The sequence below is a fragment of the Uloborus diversus genome, chromosome 4 (assembly GCF_026930045.1).
Source record: "Uloborus diversus isolate 005 chromosome 4, Udiv.v.3.1, whole genome shotgun sequence".
Lineage (NCBI taxonomy): Eukaryota > Metazoa > Arthropoda > Arachnida > Araneae > Uloboridae > Uloborus > Uloborus diversus.
The window spans coordinates 60,225,970-60,241,282 of NC_072734.1; the positions used below are offsets into that span (position 1 = coordinate 60,225,970).

General features: G+C 32.8%; 1 long non-coding RNA gene across 1 annotated transcript in view; it reads right to left on the reverse strand.

The window, feature by feature from the left end:
* Positions 1–1,194: 1,194 nt before the first annotated feature.
* The window catches only part of LOC129221284 (uncharacterized), a 35,109-nt gene continuing 20,990 nt past the window's right edge, over positions 1,195–15,313 (reverse strand). The window contains exon 3 of the long non-coding RNA XR_008580493.1: positions 1,195–2,189. This is a non-coding gene — a long non-coding RNA (uncharacterized LOC129221284). The remainder of the gene's footprint in view (positions 2,190–15,313) is intronic.

Consider the following 15,313-nt stretch of genomic DNA (forward strand, 5'->3'; position numbering starts at 1 on the left):
TGCGTTTTTTCTTTTTTTTTTTTTTTTCTTCCATGTTCAGGTTCGTAATTTGATTTTGTAGGCTTTTTCTATTGGGTTTTGTTTTCCTTTATTTCTTCAACGTTGTTTTTGTTCTTATAGTTGAAGATAGTTACTTATATCAGTAAATAATTTGATTTGTCGTATTATTAAATTGTGATTGTTCTTTACAGCGTTTTCATTTAGTATTGTTTGTTTGGCGAAACATTTTAAATCGCAGAAAAAAAAAATTCGTTAAAGGATAGGGTTACGGTAGCGTGGTTACTTTGCGCGTGAAGCGATGAACTATACAGTTGAAGGATTATTTTGAATTGTATAGCTACTGTTAATCTTTTAATGTGTTTTAGAGAATAGTTTTAAATTCCAAAGAAACTTGAATAGGTTTTTTGCAAAGGTTGGTACGCATTTTGGTTGAAGAAAAATGATCATTTCACATCAGAAGGGGGGGGGGGGAGTTTTTTTTTTCTTCTATGGACTTTTTTTACATTCCTAGCACGGGTATCGCCGTGCGGGTACTGCTAGTTTTAAATAAAGAGAAAGAGAATGTCTTCATCGGACAATATGAACCTAATCATGAGAATAATATCCACTCAAAAATAAGTGTGGGGTGGGAGGGCTTTTCCCCCGAAATGTTTTTGGTTTTTTCGTTTTCAAAATGCATTTAAACGATCTTTGATTGCGCAGACGATTTTTTTTTTTCACAATGAAAATTATTTCTTTAAGTTGACATTTTATTGTTTTTATTTATTTTGGTAATTGCATTAATTCATTTAAAAATTATATTTGGCAACAGGGGAAAAAGAAACATTTTTTTTTTGATATGATGTATTTATTTTAATAAACTTATTAATTTTAATTATTATTTTTTCGTTTTGAAAACTGTTAAAGAATTTTTTTAATGGAAAAAAGTGTATAAGCTGCTTTGTTTAAAAGGTGCTGCTTTTTTTTTTTTTTTTAAAGATGAGTGAGGAATATTTTATTCCTAGAAATCAGCCAAAAGTATTAAAAAAATATTTTCGAAACAATTTGTGATTTTAGCTATTTTTGAGAATATTGCTCAGGTACTAGAAAGTAGTATGGGTATATGGGAAAGTAGGCTCGTTTAGTTCTAGACAGAACTTCTTGTTTTGTTCCAAGGTAAAGCTTGACTACGGAGAGATGGCAGGTGAACTGGAAGTGAAAACATATAAAAGTAGAAACAACAACAAAAGCACCAAAAAGGTAAAATATTTGGACTTTATTTCAACATATATATTTTTACAAAAAAGAAGATTTCTTTTCTTTTTTTTTTCTGTTCTTCAGAAGCAAAGGGGCGCAGCTAGATATCTTTTAATATTCAAGAATTTTTTTGGCGTTCTTGTTAACTTATTATGCAACTTTTAAACGCTTCGCAAAAATGAATTTCAAAAAAAAAAAAAAAAAAAAAAAAAACGGCTCACCCTAATGTTGTACATCTGGGATTATTGAAGGTTGAAGTAAAGTAGCAGCTCGTTTAATCCGCCTGAGCGAATTCAAGACTTCCACACGGAATTCTAATTTCTGATCATTCGTCAAAGATTTGAGCGTGGGCAGAAGAGAATCAAAAAATGCTCGGTCCTCGTCAACAGGTTCAACCAGAATACTTTGATTTATATATTTGTACACTGAACTGTTGTCAACATCCATTCGGTGCTGCTCCGGGGTTGCTTCTGATTTCGACAAACCCCGTGTAGAAGGGTTCGTTGTTGTAGTTTGTGGATGAGTCCATGCTGTAGTTTCTGAAAGAGAGTCAGAGCTGTATTCACCGATTGGATCATCTGGTTCCAACTTGATGCTCACCATCGGTTTCATGAACATAGACCTGTTGTCAATATCTATTCGGTGCTGATCCGAGGGAGCTTCCCATCTCAATAAACTCCGAGTAGAAGGGTTCGTTGTTGTACTTTGTCGAGGAGTGCTTGCTGTCATTTCTGAAAACGATTCTGAGCTGCAACCAGCGATCAGACCATCTGGGTCCACCTCAAGGCTCGGCATCGGTTTCGATTTTTCCGAACTATATATGGAGTTCAGGAAAAACAAATGTTTGGCATAAACGTAGACTCTACCTTTTGGCTCAGGCTGTTGGTTTCTTTTCTTTTGCGTTTTTAAATAATTATCTCTTATATTCCTCCATCGGGATTGGACTCTTTTTGCTGAAAAGAAACATCAATTCCAATTGATTGAATTGCTCAATTTATTTGCACAAATAAGACATTTTTACTCATATATTAGCATTTTATTACCCGTGAAAAAAATGCTTCACGAAGCAGTGAATGTTGGCATGTAAACTTTGGCTTTTAAGTGTGATGTAATATTCAAAAATCAGGAGTCATTTTATGTATCATAATGTGAAGCATCAACTTTCTAAAAAAACTTTCTTGTATTCAGAAAATAATGATTTGTACAAGTTGAGGAACTTCTGAGAAAAGAAGAAAAAGACACAAAATGAAGGAGAAAACTTCAGAAAATAAACAAGACACAATAGTCGAAAAAGAAAATCAAAGACAAATAGGAGAAAGGCCAACTGCATTGATAAAACGAAACAAGTTAAAAATAAACGTGCAAGATAGGTTATTAGAAATGAATTAAAAAAGAAAAGAAAGAAAAAGGACAAAATATAAAAATGAAAATAAAACTACGGAGAAATAGGGAATAGCTTTAAGAGCATTAACTAATGACTAAGTTAGACCTGTACATAACAAATGGAATCATTGCCAAAAATCAATACTCGACGTTAAATCCCGGTTATCACAAATTTGCCATTTCAACTGCGCTTGTGCACGGACTTCGCTGATTTTGAAACTCTTGCTCAAACTAATGAAAAACATTTAAATTTGTTTATATGAGATAAGAACAGATAAAAATTAGAAATTACAAAGCTTTCTTTGATTTAGTTTTTACGCCTCGGTAAAGATTGAATTTTGCGTCTTAATTATTTATGGATTCGGAGTCTGAGTTTTCTATCAAACAAAGGCCCTTTTCAGGGCCAAATTTTTAACCTCAGAAGAGCGTACTCGACCTGCAGCATCACTTCCAATACAAAGCCGAACCCTCAACCTAAATACAAATGTATAATACTGTAACGGATTCGGTGCGGCTTCCAACTTTCTTGAAAGGATGACACAGTTCTTGATTAAAGAATACAGGAAATTTATTTACACTATGTACAGGAAAGAGCGTCAACAACTGCTAAATTATTCATCAGCAATTAAGCAATTATCACACAACACCGTAAACTCAACGTTTACACACGTATTTACTTCCAAATACGAAAACAACACAGCGAAATGCCTCGCTATAAACAGAGCTAATACACACTCTCAGTACAAATTCTCAATCGAGACTCCACTGTTTATCCATCGCTAACGGCTTATATACACACCGAAAAGAAATTTCTCAAATATTCCACACGCTTCTGTAAAGTAGTAGACCGTTATCAAATTTTATCAATGAACAAAAAGGAAATAGGGGGTCGTATACTTTAGCCATATGAAAAGGGGTTGTATATTCATTACAGGAAACTATTTACAGGTTACGTTACTACAATAATTACTATTTACAGAATTTGTAACATTGCCCCCTTCCCAAGGACTGCACGTCCCGGGCAGTACAATCCCCAGAAAGGGTGCAAACTTCTATCACAAGTTCACAAATACACACATTAAATAATAACCAATAATGCATAGGAAACACAATAATAACAAGAAATATTACTAAACATTAAAAGCAAAAAAAAAAAAAAATATCTACAACTTTTATGTTATCAACCATGGTTGTTTACGTAATACTCATGAACTATGGCCATAGTATGGGGCTAACCGATCATAATGTACAACCCTAGGTTTTGCATTAGGTGATTTTTGGATCCTCACTACGACGTCATTTAGTCGGTTAAGGACTTTGTAGGGTCCATCCCAATGCGACTGCAATTTGGGTGACAGACCTTTCCGTCGGATGGGATTCCATAACCAAACCTTGTCGCCTTCGTTGAATTCATGTCCAGTAGACCTTGTGTCGTATCGGGTCTTCATCTTCTCCGCCACGATGTTGATTCGCTCTCGTGCGAAGTTATGAACGTCTTCCAACCGGTCCTGGAGATCCTGGATGTACTCCTCAGGCGATGCAGGCGCATCCGGAGGACGACCGAAGACGAGATCACAAGGTAGCCGAAGCTCTCGTCCGAAGAGCATCTGAGATGGGGGCATATCCGGTAGTCTCGTGGACAGCACTGCGGTAGGCCAGCAGGAACAAAGGTAGCTTCTTGTCCCAATCCTGTTGATTTCTGGAGACCATAAGTGAGAGATTATTCAGGATTGTGCGGTTAAATCTCTCCACCATGCCGTCCGATTGTGGGTGTAGTGGTGTTGTCCTAGTTTTCTCAATTCCGAGAATTTGACATAGGCCCTTAAACACAGCAGAGATGAAATTCCTCCCTTGATCGGAATGAATCTGCAAAGGTGTTCCGTATCTCGAGATCCAATGTTGGACTAGAGTCTCTGCTACGGTGGTAGCCTCTTGATCTGGAATGGGATATGCTTCCGGCCATTTGGTGAAGTAGTCGATGGAAACAAGAATGTATTTGTTCCCATCAGCAGTTCTTGGTAGAGGACCCAGGATGTCGATCCCAATTCGTTCGAAAGGAGCTCCAACGTTGTACAGATGTAGCTTCCCTCTGCTTCTCTTCTTCGGTCCTTTACGAGCAGCACAGGCGTCACAAGAATGGCACCACTTCTCCACGTCATCCTTCGCCTTGCTCCAGAAGAAGCGCTCCCGAACTTTATTGAGGGTTTTCAAGACAACAAAATGTCCTCCAGTCGCACTACTATGTATTTCTTTCAGAACATCTGAAATCCTTGATCGGGGAAGTAGTAACTGCCACCTAGATGTTTTGCCGTCGTCAGATTCCCATTTTCGGTGTAGCACGCCGTTCCGTAAATGGAGCGAGTTCCATAAAGCCCAGTATCTTTTTGTTGCAGGACTGAAGATGGAAACGTCCTGCCAGCTAGGTCGTCGACTGTCACTCTCCATGAACTCCAAAATTGGTTTTACGTCGGGGTCTTCAAGTTGATCTTTTCGAACTTGGTCGTCACTCCATGGATCAGGTTCTGATGATATTGGAGTCACTGACACCTGATAGGCGGTCGGTCTAGTCGTTCCATACTGTTTCTCGATTCGGGAACAATAATTGCAGTTCTCAGGACAGGGTCTCCTTGATAAAGCGTCTGCATTACCGTGAGACAACCCTTTTCGGTGCTTGATCTCCATGTCATATTCCTGGAGCCGTTGTATCCACCTGGCTATCTGGCCTTCTGGATTCTTGAAGTTCAAAAGCCAAGTTAAAGAGGCATGATCTGTCCGAAGCAGAAATTTTCGGCCGTAGAGGTAATGATGGAAGTGTTCTACAGCTTTCACTATGGCCAGTAACTCCTTTCTGGTGACGCAGTAATTTCGCTCCGACATTGATAAACATTTGCTCCAGTAAGCGATGACATGTTCATTGCCGTCAATTTCTTGGGATAAAACAGCTCCGATGCCTTCGTGGCTCGCATCAGTGTCTAGGATGAAGGATTTTCCAGGCTGAGGATATGAGAGAATAGGCGTTGATTTTAAAGCCTCCTTCAGTCGTAGAAATGCATCGTCGCATTCTTTGGACCATTCAAACTTTTGCTTGCTCTCCGTCAGCTTATGCAAAGGTCGTGCAATGTTGGAAAAACCCTTCAAAAACTTCCTGTAGTACGTGCAGAGCCCCAGGAAACTTCGCAGCTGATGGATGTTTTTGGGACGACTCCAACTCTTGACTGTAGATACCTTTTCTGGAGCGGTTTGTACCCCTTCAGAAGAGATGATGTGACCAAGGTAGTTCACTTCCCGGCGGAACAAATTACATTTGGACGGGCTTAACTTCAGATTGGCTTCCTTAAGCTTCTGCAGCACCTTCCTAAGATTTGCCAGATGTTCTTCGAAACTGCGTCCCACGATGATGATATCGTCTAAGTAGACCAGACAGGATTCGTAGGAAAGTCCTCTTAACACTGTCTCCATAAGACGGTCGAACGTAGCTGGTGCATTGCAGAGGCCGAAGGGCATCACTTTGAACTGCCATAAGCCTTGTCCAGTTGTAAACGCTGTCTTCTCTCGGTCATCAGGGTGTATCTCAGTAGGGGAATAAGGACAGTTCAACGCCAGCCGGCGGCAATGCGGCTATGCATCTGCAATCCGGCTCATAGCCGCCTCCCACTCCCCCTCCGACCTTGGGGATGACCTTGGGGTTGCGCCTCGAACTTGAAGAAGGTGACCACCGCGTTTTAAATATTTTCCCGCATTTTTTGGACTTTGTCATTTTACCGTGAAAGGTTACGAATAGTTTTCGCGCGTTTTAGATATTTTCCCGCGTTTTTGTACTTAGAATATTTTCCGTGATTTTTTCTTTGTAACGAAGGTTTTCACAAAAATAATTAATTAAAAGATGATGGTCCCACCAACCAACCAGGTGTATTAAATACACCCTATCAACCTTTTTTTTTTTCATTTAGGTCTTAGACTATTTTCCAGTCTTTTGATCTTCAATTATTTTCCTACATATTTGAACTTTGAATATTTTCCGCGAATTTAATTATTTTTATTTTTACAGAGTATCGGAGTTGGGAATCGAACACCCAAACTTTGATTTATTCACGTATTTCCATCTTTTTTCATTTTTACAGCTTAATTTATTTTTCCGCCTTTCGAACTTCACAGTTTTCAGAATTAGTTTGTTTTCACGTATTTCGAACTTTGTCATTTTTCTTTGTAACCATTTACAAGGGTATTTTCGCGCATTTTGTCGTTTTTTTTTTTTTCGCGCGTTTTCGAACTTTGTCATTTTTTTTTTTTTGTAACCTTTTAAGAGGATATTTTCGCGCATTTATATTCCCCCCCCCCCCTCCCCCGCGTTTTCGGACTTCGTCACCTTTTTCTCATAATCTTTTACGAGGATATTTTCGCGCGTTTTTAGATATTTTGCCGCGAATTTTATTTATTTTCGGTCATACTGGACTTAGTTGTTTTTTCTCACAAACTTTTACGAGGATATTTTCACGCGTTTTGATTTATTTTCAAGCATTTTAGAGTTCGAGGATTATTTTACCGTTTTAGTCTTAGACTATTCTAAAGTCTTTTAATCTTTGATTATTTTCTCACTCTCTTAGTCTTTCACTATTTTTAATCATTTCAGACTTTGAATATTTTTCACAAGTTAGATTTTTCTTTCATGCATTTTTGGACTGGAAATTTTTTCACATCCATACATTTAGGATTTCGATTATTTTTTTCTAGTTAGGTCTTTGACTATTTTAAAGCTCTTTTGTCTATTTTTAGCAATTTGTAGACTTAGTTTATTTTTATACCTTTTGATTTCTAATTACTTTTGCATCTTTTATTCATTTACAAGTGTACTCGACTTTATCATTTTTCCAACTTAAACTATTTTTTTCATCATTTAGGAGTTCAATTGTATTTTCATACATATTTACACTTAAAATATTTTTCGAATTTTGATTTTCTTTTTCATGCATTTCAAACTTTATCATTTTTACATCTTTGATTCTTTGCACGAATTTCAAAACTTGCAATCAATTTACTCTTAGTAGTAATTAATACTTATCATTAACAAATTTTCACGAATTTTAAAAATCAACTTAATTAATTTTTTCCAGTAAGCAAATTTCGCACTCAAGTTACATTTCATCACTACATATGCTTTTCAAGAGATTCATTTAATTTATCACATTTTATTTAATCAACTCCAATAATTATTTTTTGATTAGTATTTAACTTAGTCATTTCATCGTATTACTTTATTTATTTTTTCATACAAGCACTCTTGTTAGAATAAAACAAAATTTTCAACTTTCATGAATTTGAATCACTTTGACTATTTCATTTTCCCAATAATATTTTATTTTACTTTAACATATTCTCACGCGTTTTACTATTTATCATTCATTTACCAAAGTGATGAAAAATGTTCCCGCTATTATATTCAAAATACAACTCTTTCAATATAGTTATTTTCCAAGACGAAAGTGAACAAGTTTTTCTAAATTATTACTTTACAGCCAACTAATTTCATTAACAGAGTTTTCAATACAATTTATAAATTTCAGTTTTATTTATTAATTTTTCATTCGCATGCAAATAAATTCAAAGTCGCATATTTCATTCAAGTCGGCTTCAATTTTGTATAACTGAAGAAGCTTCCAACAAAACACTCCCACATCACAACCAAGACTTACAAAAGATATTTTTACAAAATTTCAAATCATTTCAAGAATATACACACTCATAGAAAATCCCCAACAAAATAAAATAAAAAGTTTGCTTAACACAATTTTAGACCTATCACAAGTACTATATTTGCTCCTTTTTAAGAATTTTCATTAAACTTCGAATTAATCTAATGCTAGTTCATGATCAACATAAATAGATAGGAACAGACACATACAATCTTCGTGGAAAAAAAAACCCCGGAATCAATAGTAAATTTATCATACGAAGAAAAAAATATTTTAAAGTCAAAAATCCAACCTTTGTAGGAAAAGACTCCTCCAATACTTATGCATTGATGCATTGTTGAAGATAATGAATAATGTTACAAAATATGCGTCGATTTTAAATTTAACAACGGCATAAAATGTAATATTATCCAAGCTTCATTTCCATGCCTTCCTAGAATGTTCTGACTGCAACCAACACTCTCTTCGCTAAGCGTCCATCCACATCGAAAGCACAATGGATAATGAAAGATGAAACATAGGCTTATCTCAGATTTTATCTTATCATAGTGAGTCATGGAATTCACGTGGTAAGATTTCAACTCAATACTAACGGCTGTAAACACATGTGAACTCTTTTATCGCTGATAAATGTTAGGTATCACAACAAAACCATTTGTAATAATCTTATCGCCCAAAAACTTAATTAAAGAAGATACATCGATTTAAATCTTTATTTGAAACTAATTTCCTAATTAATTTCAAAACCACTGTCGACGATTTATTTATTTTTAATTTTTTCCCGAACTTGAACTGTCTACAAAGTTATTCTATTCTATTCGTTTCTCATGCACACACACACACACACACACACACACACACACACACACACACACTTAAAGACTTAATTTTTTTCTATTCGCAATCATTCCACCATAACATTTCACATTTTCAAAAAGACCATAGTTATTACTTTTTTAAACTGAGTTGTTTTCCAATGATTATTTCACTGTGGAGATTATTTTCAATGCGTTCTTATTCTTTTAATAATTTTCATCAATTAAGCATTACAATTATTTATTCTTCCAAAAACATAGCGATTTTCACATTTCCAAAAAATATTTCTAGTGATTTTATTTTTACAACAGCGAATTCAATTTCCTTAGAAATTTTCGAATGTATTTTGACATATTAAAACGAATGCATTATTCAAGTTATACATATGTACATGGTGTAGCAATCAACCTTGAATGAATAATTGCAGGTCTTTACATATAAAAAAAATTTCAACTTGTAAGAATATTTTTTTTTTTTTCAAAACAATATTTTTTCAAACTTGTAACATTTTTCTACTTAGAAAATGAAATCAAATATTTTTTTTTTCTTCAATTATATAAAATGTTTTTAAGAATTAATTTCTCAAACTTGTAATGTATTTCCACTAATTAAAAAAAAAAATCAATTTTTTTTTCCAATCATATAAAAATAAATTTTTTAATCTTACAAAAATAATTTTTTTTCCGCAAAAATATTTTTTTCAAAACAAAAATAATATTTTTATAACATATTATTTTTTTCTTTTCAATCTTTTTTCACAAAACTTTTTTTTTTCATTTTTTTTTTTCAAACTTACAAAAATAAATTTAATCAACTGAATCTTCAAACAGAATGATTTAATTAATTTTAAAACTAGCAATCACTTTACTTTTTGTATTAATAACAACTATTGTTAATCCATTTACTCTTTGCACTCTCAGTATTAATTAGCACACATACATTACAAATAATAGTAATGTTTAAGATACTTATAAATCATTCACTCAAGCTTTCAAATATCCAATTATCATGTTATTGTTCAATCATGTGAGGGAACTTGTAATGAAACTTTACTCATCAATCGAAATTATAAGCGAAAATATCACATTTTTAGCAATTAATATAATCATACAATTAACTTTGAATTTAAGAAAATTAAAAACTATTATACACTTAGTAACACATAGGTCGAAATGGTTTACGATCAGGTGAGTGTCTTTTATCAATTGAGAGAACAACATAGTTGAGAAAGAGCGCTCACATTTCATATTAGAATTTATAAGTCTTTAAGGTATTTCTCCAATATTGAATTCAGTATTAATACGTATGAATTTCAACATGTGAATGTGACTGTATATTATTTTTCAACCCATTAACTTGTTTAAGGTTCACTATCATAATTTTCAACTTTTTCTTAGCATATGTTGAAATATTTTATGTGTGTCAATCTATTGAAATATCACAAAAATCATATTCTCACTCAAACTTTATTACAATACCATACAGTGAAACAAACAAAATACAGCCATTCTAAAGCTTGCTTACAAGAAAACGCATGTAGAAATATATGAAAGATTAATTTCAAAGCACAAATCATCAACTATATACAACGCAAAGCAATAAAACAAGTTTAACTGCCTTAAAGGATAACAGATACATTTTGAAGGATAGAGGTAATTCATTTATAAAACTTATTAATTTACTACTTAGCTAAAGGTGCGTATTTCGCAGTCTGAACTTCCACATTGACAATATGATCCAACGTCCACCCAGATCCAAGTTGTATAAATACCTCTAAGGCGTTTTCAACCTGACCAATAGCATCATTTAAATGTTCTAAGATAGTGTCCTTAACAAGTTCTATTCGCATTACACTTCTAAAATAAGAAGTAATCAAATCATCATCATCATCACCAACATGACGACTCAGCACTGCCTTCATTACTATGCACCATTTAATGCTTCGTTTTTCATCTATTTCATCCTCCAATATTTGAATAATTTGGAGTCTTAACTCATCAAAACACATTTTTATGTCTTGAGAATTTTGAGGAGCAGGTGTTACAAACTCCGTAGCAAAAACACCGAATGTAGTTTGTCGAGTAGGTTTTAATCTCTTTGGGACATGAGTTTTCACTGTAACTTGCTTCACTGCACTATGCATAACACGAACGTGATGCAAAAGGGTAGATTTACTCGCAAGCACTTTTCCGCACTGATCACATGTATAGCTTCGTCCATGTATCAGGATATGCCTTTTCAAACTATCCTCTCGTTTAAACTTTCTGTCACATTTCGAACATGCAAAGGTGGTAGTAGAATTATGAATCTTCAAATGACGATTCAAAGCAGATTTCCACTTGAATGACTTTCCACATTCTTGACATATGAATGAGGGACCATGCTCCTTAATATGTAGATTCAAATGCTTTCTTTCATCGAATAGCATGTCGCACTTTTCACATCTATAAGACTTCTTTCTAGAATGTATCTTTTGATGACTTCTCAAAGTAGACTCACGCCCAAAGGAAGCATTACATTTCATACAACAAAATGGTTTCATTCCTGAATGAGTCTTAAGATGTTGATTCATATTTGAATTTGAACTAAATTGCTTCCCACATGAAGCACATACCTGTAAAAGATATAAAGGAAAAATAAATCAAAAATTATCAGAAACTTTTTTTATTTAAGTCAATTCTATCATTGAAAATAGCATTTAAAACACTAGCACATATGAAGTTTCGTGCTATATACTTTCACAACATCATTTCATCATCTAAATTTAAACTCAAATGAAATGTAAATAAATACATAAAACGTGAAAACAAAACTCCTGTTTACATCATATTCAATTCTTTTAATAAGACAAGAATCCGAAAGTTGAAATTTTATAAAAGTTCATTTAAAAATACAGCACACAATATCGTTTACTGTTCCGCTACCAAAATTCAGCATGTACAATTTTTCCACTAAACTAACAAGCTTCTTTAGAATATTAAAGTAAGATGCTTATCAAATAAGCGCAAACCTTCAAGTAAGCACATTCTATGAAAATATTAATCAATTTTCATGAAATGAATATTTCGTACTCACACTTTTGAAATAGAAAAATTGGTGAAATCTTTACCCAAAATCATTTATTATATTATTTTCATACTGCTTGAGCCCTCAAATATTTCAACAAAAGAATTATCACATAACACACTCAAAAATAAATACTTACATGTGATGATAAAACATCTTCACGACTCACACCACCATCAACAATATTCGAGTTTTCCCTATGATTTTCCATTAGAAAATCTCTAAAGAAATTCGAAACACCAAGTTAAAATTTTCAACTGTTCGAAAAAGTTTTTCGATAGAAGTTAACTTCAGCACAGAAAACCTCCCGTCACGATCGGAATGGAATCCAAACCACCAAAGGATCTTTCGAAGTAACCACATCAAATTTATACTTTCGAAGGATGCGTTAAACAAAAAGGTGAAATTATCAACCAATGAGAATGCTAAATGAAATGGATGAGAGAACCAATGAGCTTAATGCATTTGTTTGAATACAATCCTTTCACAACAGTAAAAAATAAAACAAAATTAATAAATAAATAAAGATAAATTCAATCCATATGTGACCATCAAGATCTTTCTCAAAATTTGTCAAAAACTACTCTGAGTGGAGTTGTTTTTCTCAAAATTTAAGTTTCAGGATGTGCCATGACCTTTGCATGTTCGAAATGTGACAGAAAGTTTAAACGAGAGGATAGTTTGAAAAGGCATATCCTGATACATGGACGAAGCTATACATGTGATCAGTGCGGAAAAGTGCTTGCGAGTAAATCTACCCTTTTGCATCACGTTCGTGTTATGCATAGTGCAGTGAAGCAAGTTACAGTGAAAACTCATGTCCCAAAGAGATTAAAACCTACTCGACAAACTACATTCGGTGTTTTTGCTACGGAGTTTGTAACACCTGCTCCTCAAAATTCTCAAGACATAAAAATGTGTTTTGATGAGTTAAGACTCCAAATTATTCAAATATTGGAGGATGAAATAGATGAAAAACGAAGCATTAAATGGTGCATAGTAATGAAGGCAGTGCTGAGTCGTCATGTTGGTGATGATGATGATGATTTGATTACTTCTTATTTTAGAAGTGTAATGCGAATAGAACTTGTTAAGGACACTATCTTAGAACATTTAAATGATGCTATTGGTCAGGTTGAAAACGCCTTAGAGGTGTTTATACAACTTGGATCTGGGTGGACGTTGGATCATATTGTCAATGTGGAAGTTCAGACTGCGAAATACGCACCTTTAGCTAAGTAGTAAATTAATAAGTTTTATAAATGAATTACCTCTATCCTTCAAAATGTATCTGTTATCCTTTAAGGCAGTTAAACTTGTTTTATTGCTTTGCGTTGTATATAGTTGATGATTTGTGCTTTGAAATTAATCTTTCATATATTTCTACATGCGTTTTCTTGTAAGCAAGCTTTAGAATGGCTGTATTTTGTTTGTTTCACTGTATGGTATTGTAATAAAGTTTGAGTGAGAATATGATTTTTGTGATATTTCAATAGATTGACACACATAAAATATTTCAACATATGCTAAGAAAAAGTTGAAAATTATGATAGTGAACCTTAAACAAGTTAATGGGTTGAAAAATAATATACAGTCACATTCACATGTTGAAATTCATACGTATTAATACTGAATTCAATATTGGAGAAATACCTTAAAGACTTATAAATTCTAATATGAAATGTGAGCGCTCTTTCTCAACTATGTTGTTCTCTCAATTGATAAAAGACACTCACCTGATCGTAAACCATTTCGACCTATGTGTTACTAAGTGTATAATAGTTTTTAATTTTCTTAAATTCAAAGTTAATTGTATGATTATATTAATTGCTAAAAATGTGATATTTTCGCTTATAATTTCGATTGATGAGTAAAGTTTCATTACAAGTTCCCTCACATGATTGAACAATAACATGATAATTGGATATTTGAAAGCTTGAGTGAATGATTTATAAGTATCTTAAACATTACTATTATTTGTAATGTATGTGTGCTAATTAATACTGAGAGTGCAAAGAGTAAATGGATTAACAATAGTTGTTATTAATACAAAAAGTAAAGTGATTGCTAGTTTTAAAATTAATTAAATCATTCTGTTTGAAGATTCAGTTGATTAAATTTATTTTTGTAAGTTTGAAAAAAAAAAATGAAAAAAAAAAGTTTTGTGAAAAAAGATTGAAAAGAAAAAAATAATATGTTATAAAAATATTATTTTTGTTTTGAAAAAAATATTTTTGCGGAAAAAAAATTATTTTTGTAAGATTAAAAAATTTATTTTTATATGATTGGAAAAAAAAATTGATTTTTTTTTTTAATTAGTGGAAATACATTACAAGTTTGAGAAATTAATTCTTAAAAACATTTTATATAATTGAAGAAAAAAAAAATATTTGATTTCATTTTCTAAGTAGAAAAATGTTACAAGTTTGAAAAAATATTGTTTTGAAAAAAAAAAAATATTCTTACAAGTTGAAATTTTTTTTATATGTTAAGACCTGCAATTATTCATTCAAGGTTGATTGCTACACCATGTACATATGTATAACTTGAATAATGCATTCGTTTTAATATGTCAAAATACATTCGAAAATTTCTAAGGAAATTGAATTCGCTGTTGTAAAAATAAAATCACTAGAAATATTTTTTGGAAATGTGAAAATCGCTATGTTTTTGGAAGAATAAATAATTGTAATGCTTAATTGATGAAAATTATTAAAAGAATAAGAACGCATTGAAAATAATCTCCACAGTGAAATAATCATTGGAAAACAACTCAGTTTAAAAAAGTAATAACTATGGTCTTTTTGAAAATGTGAAATGTTATGGTGGAATGATTGCGAATAGAAAAAAATTAAGTCTTTAAGTGTGTGTGTGTGTGTGTGTGTGTGTGTGTGTGTGTGTGTGTGTGTGTGTGTGTGTGTGTGTGTGCATGAGAAACGAATAGAATAGAATAACTTTGTAGACAGTTCAAGTTCGGGAAAAAATTAAAAATAAATAAATCGTCGACAGTGGTTTTGAAATTAATTAGGAAATTAGTTTCAAATAAAGATTTAAATCGATGTATCTTCTTTAATTAAGTTTTTGGGCGATAAGATTATTACAAATGGTTTTGTTGTGATACC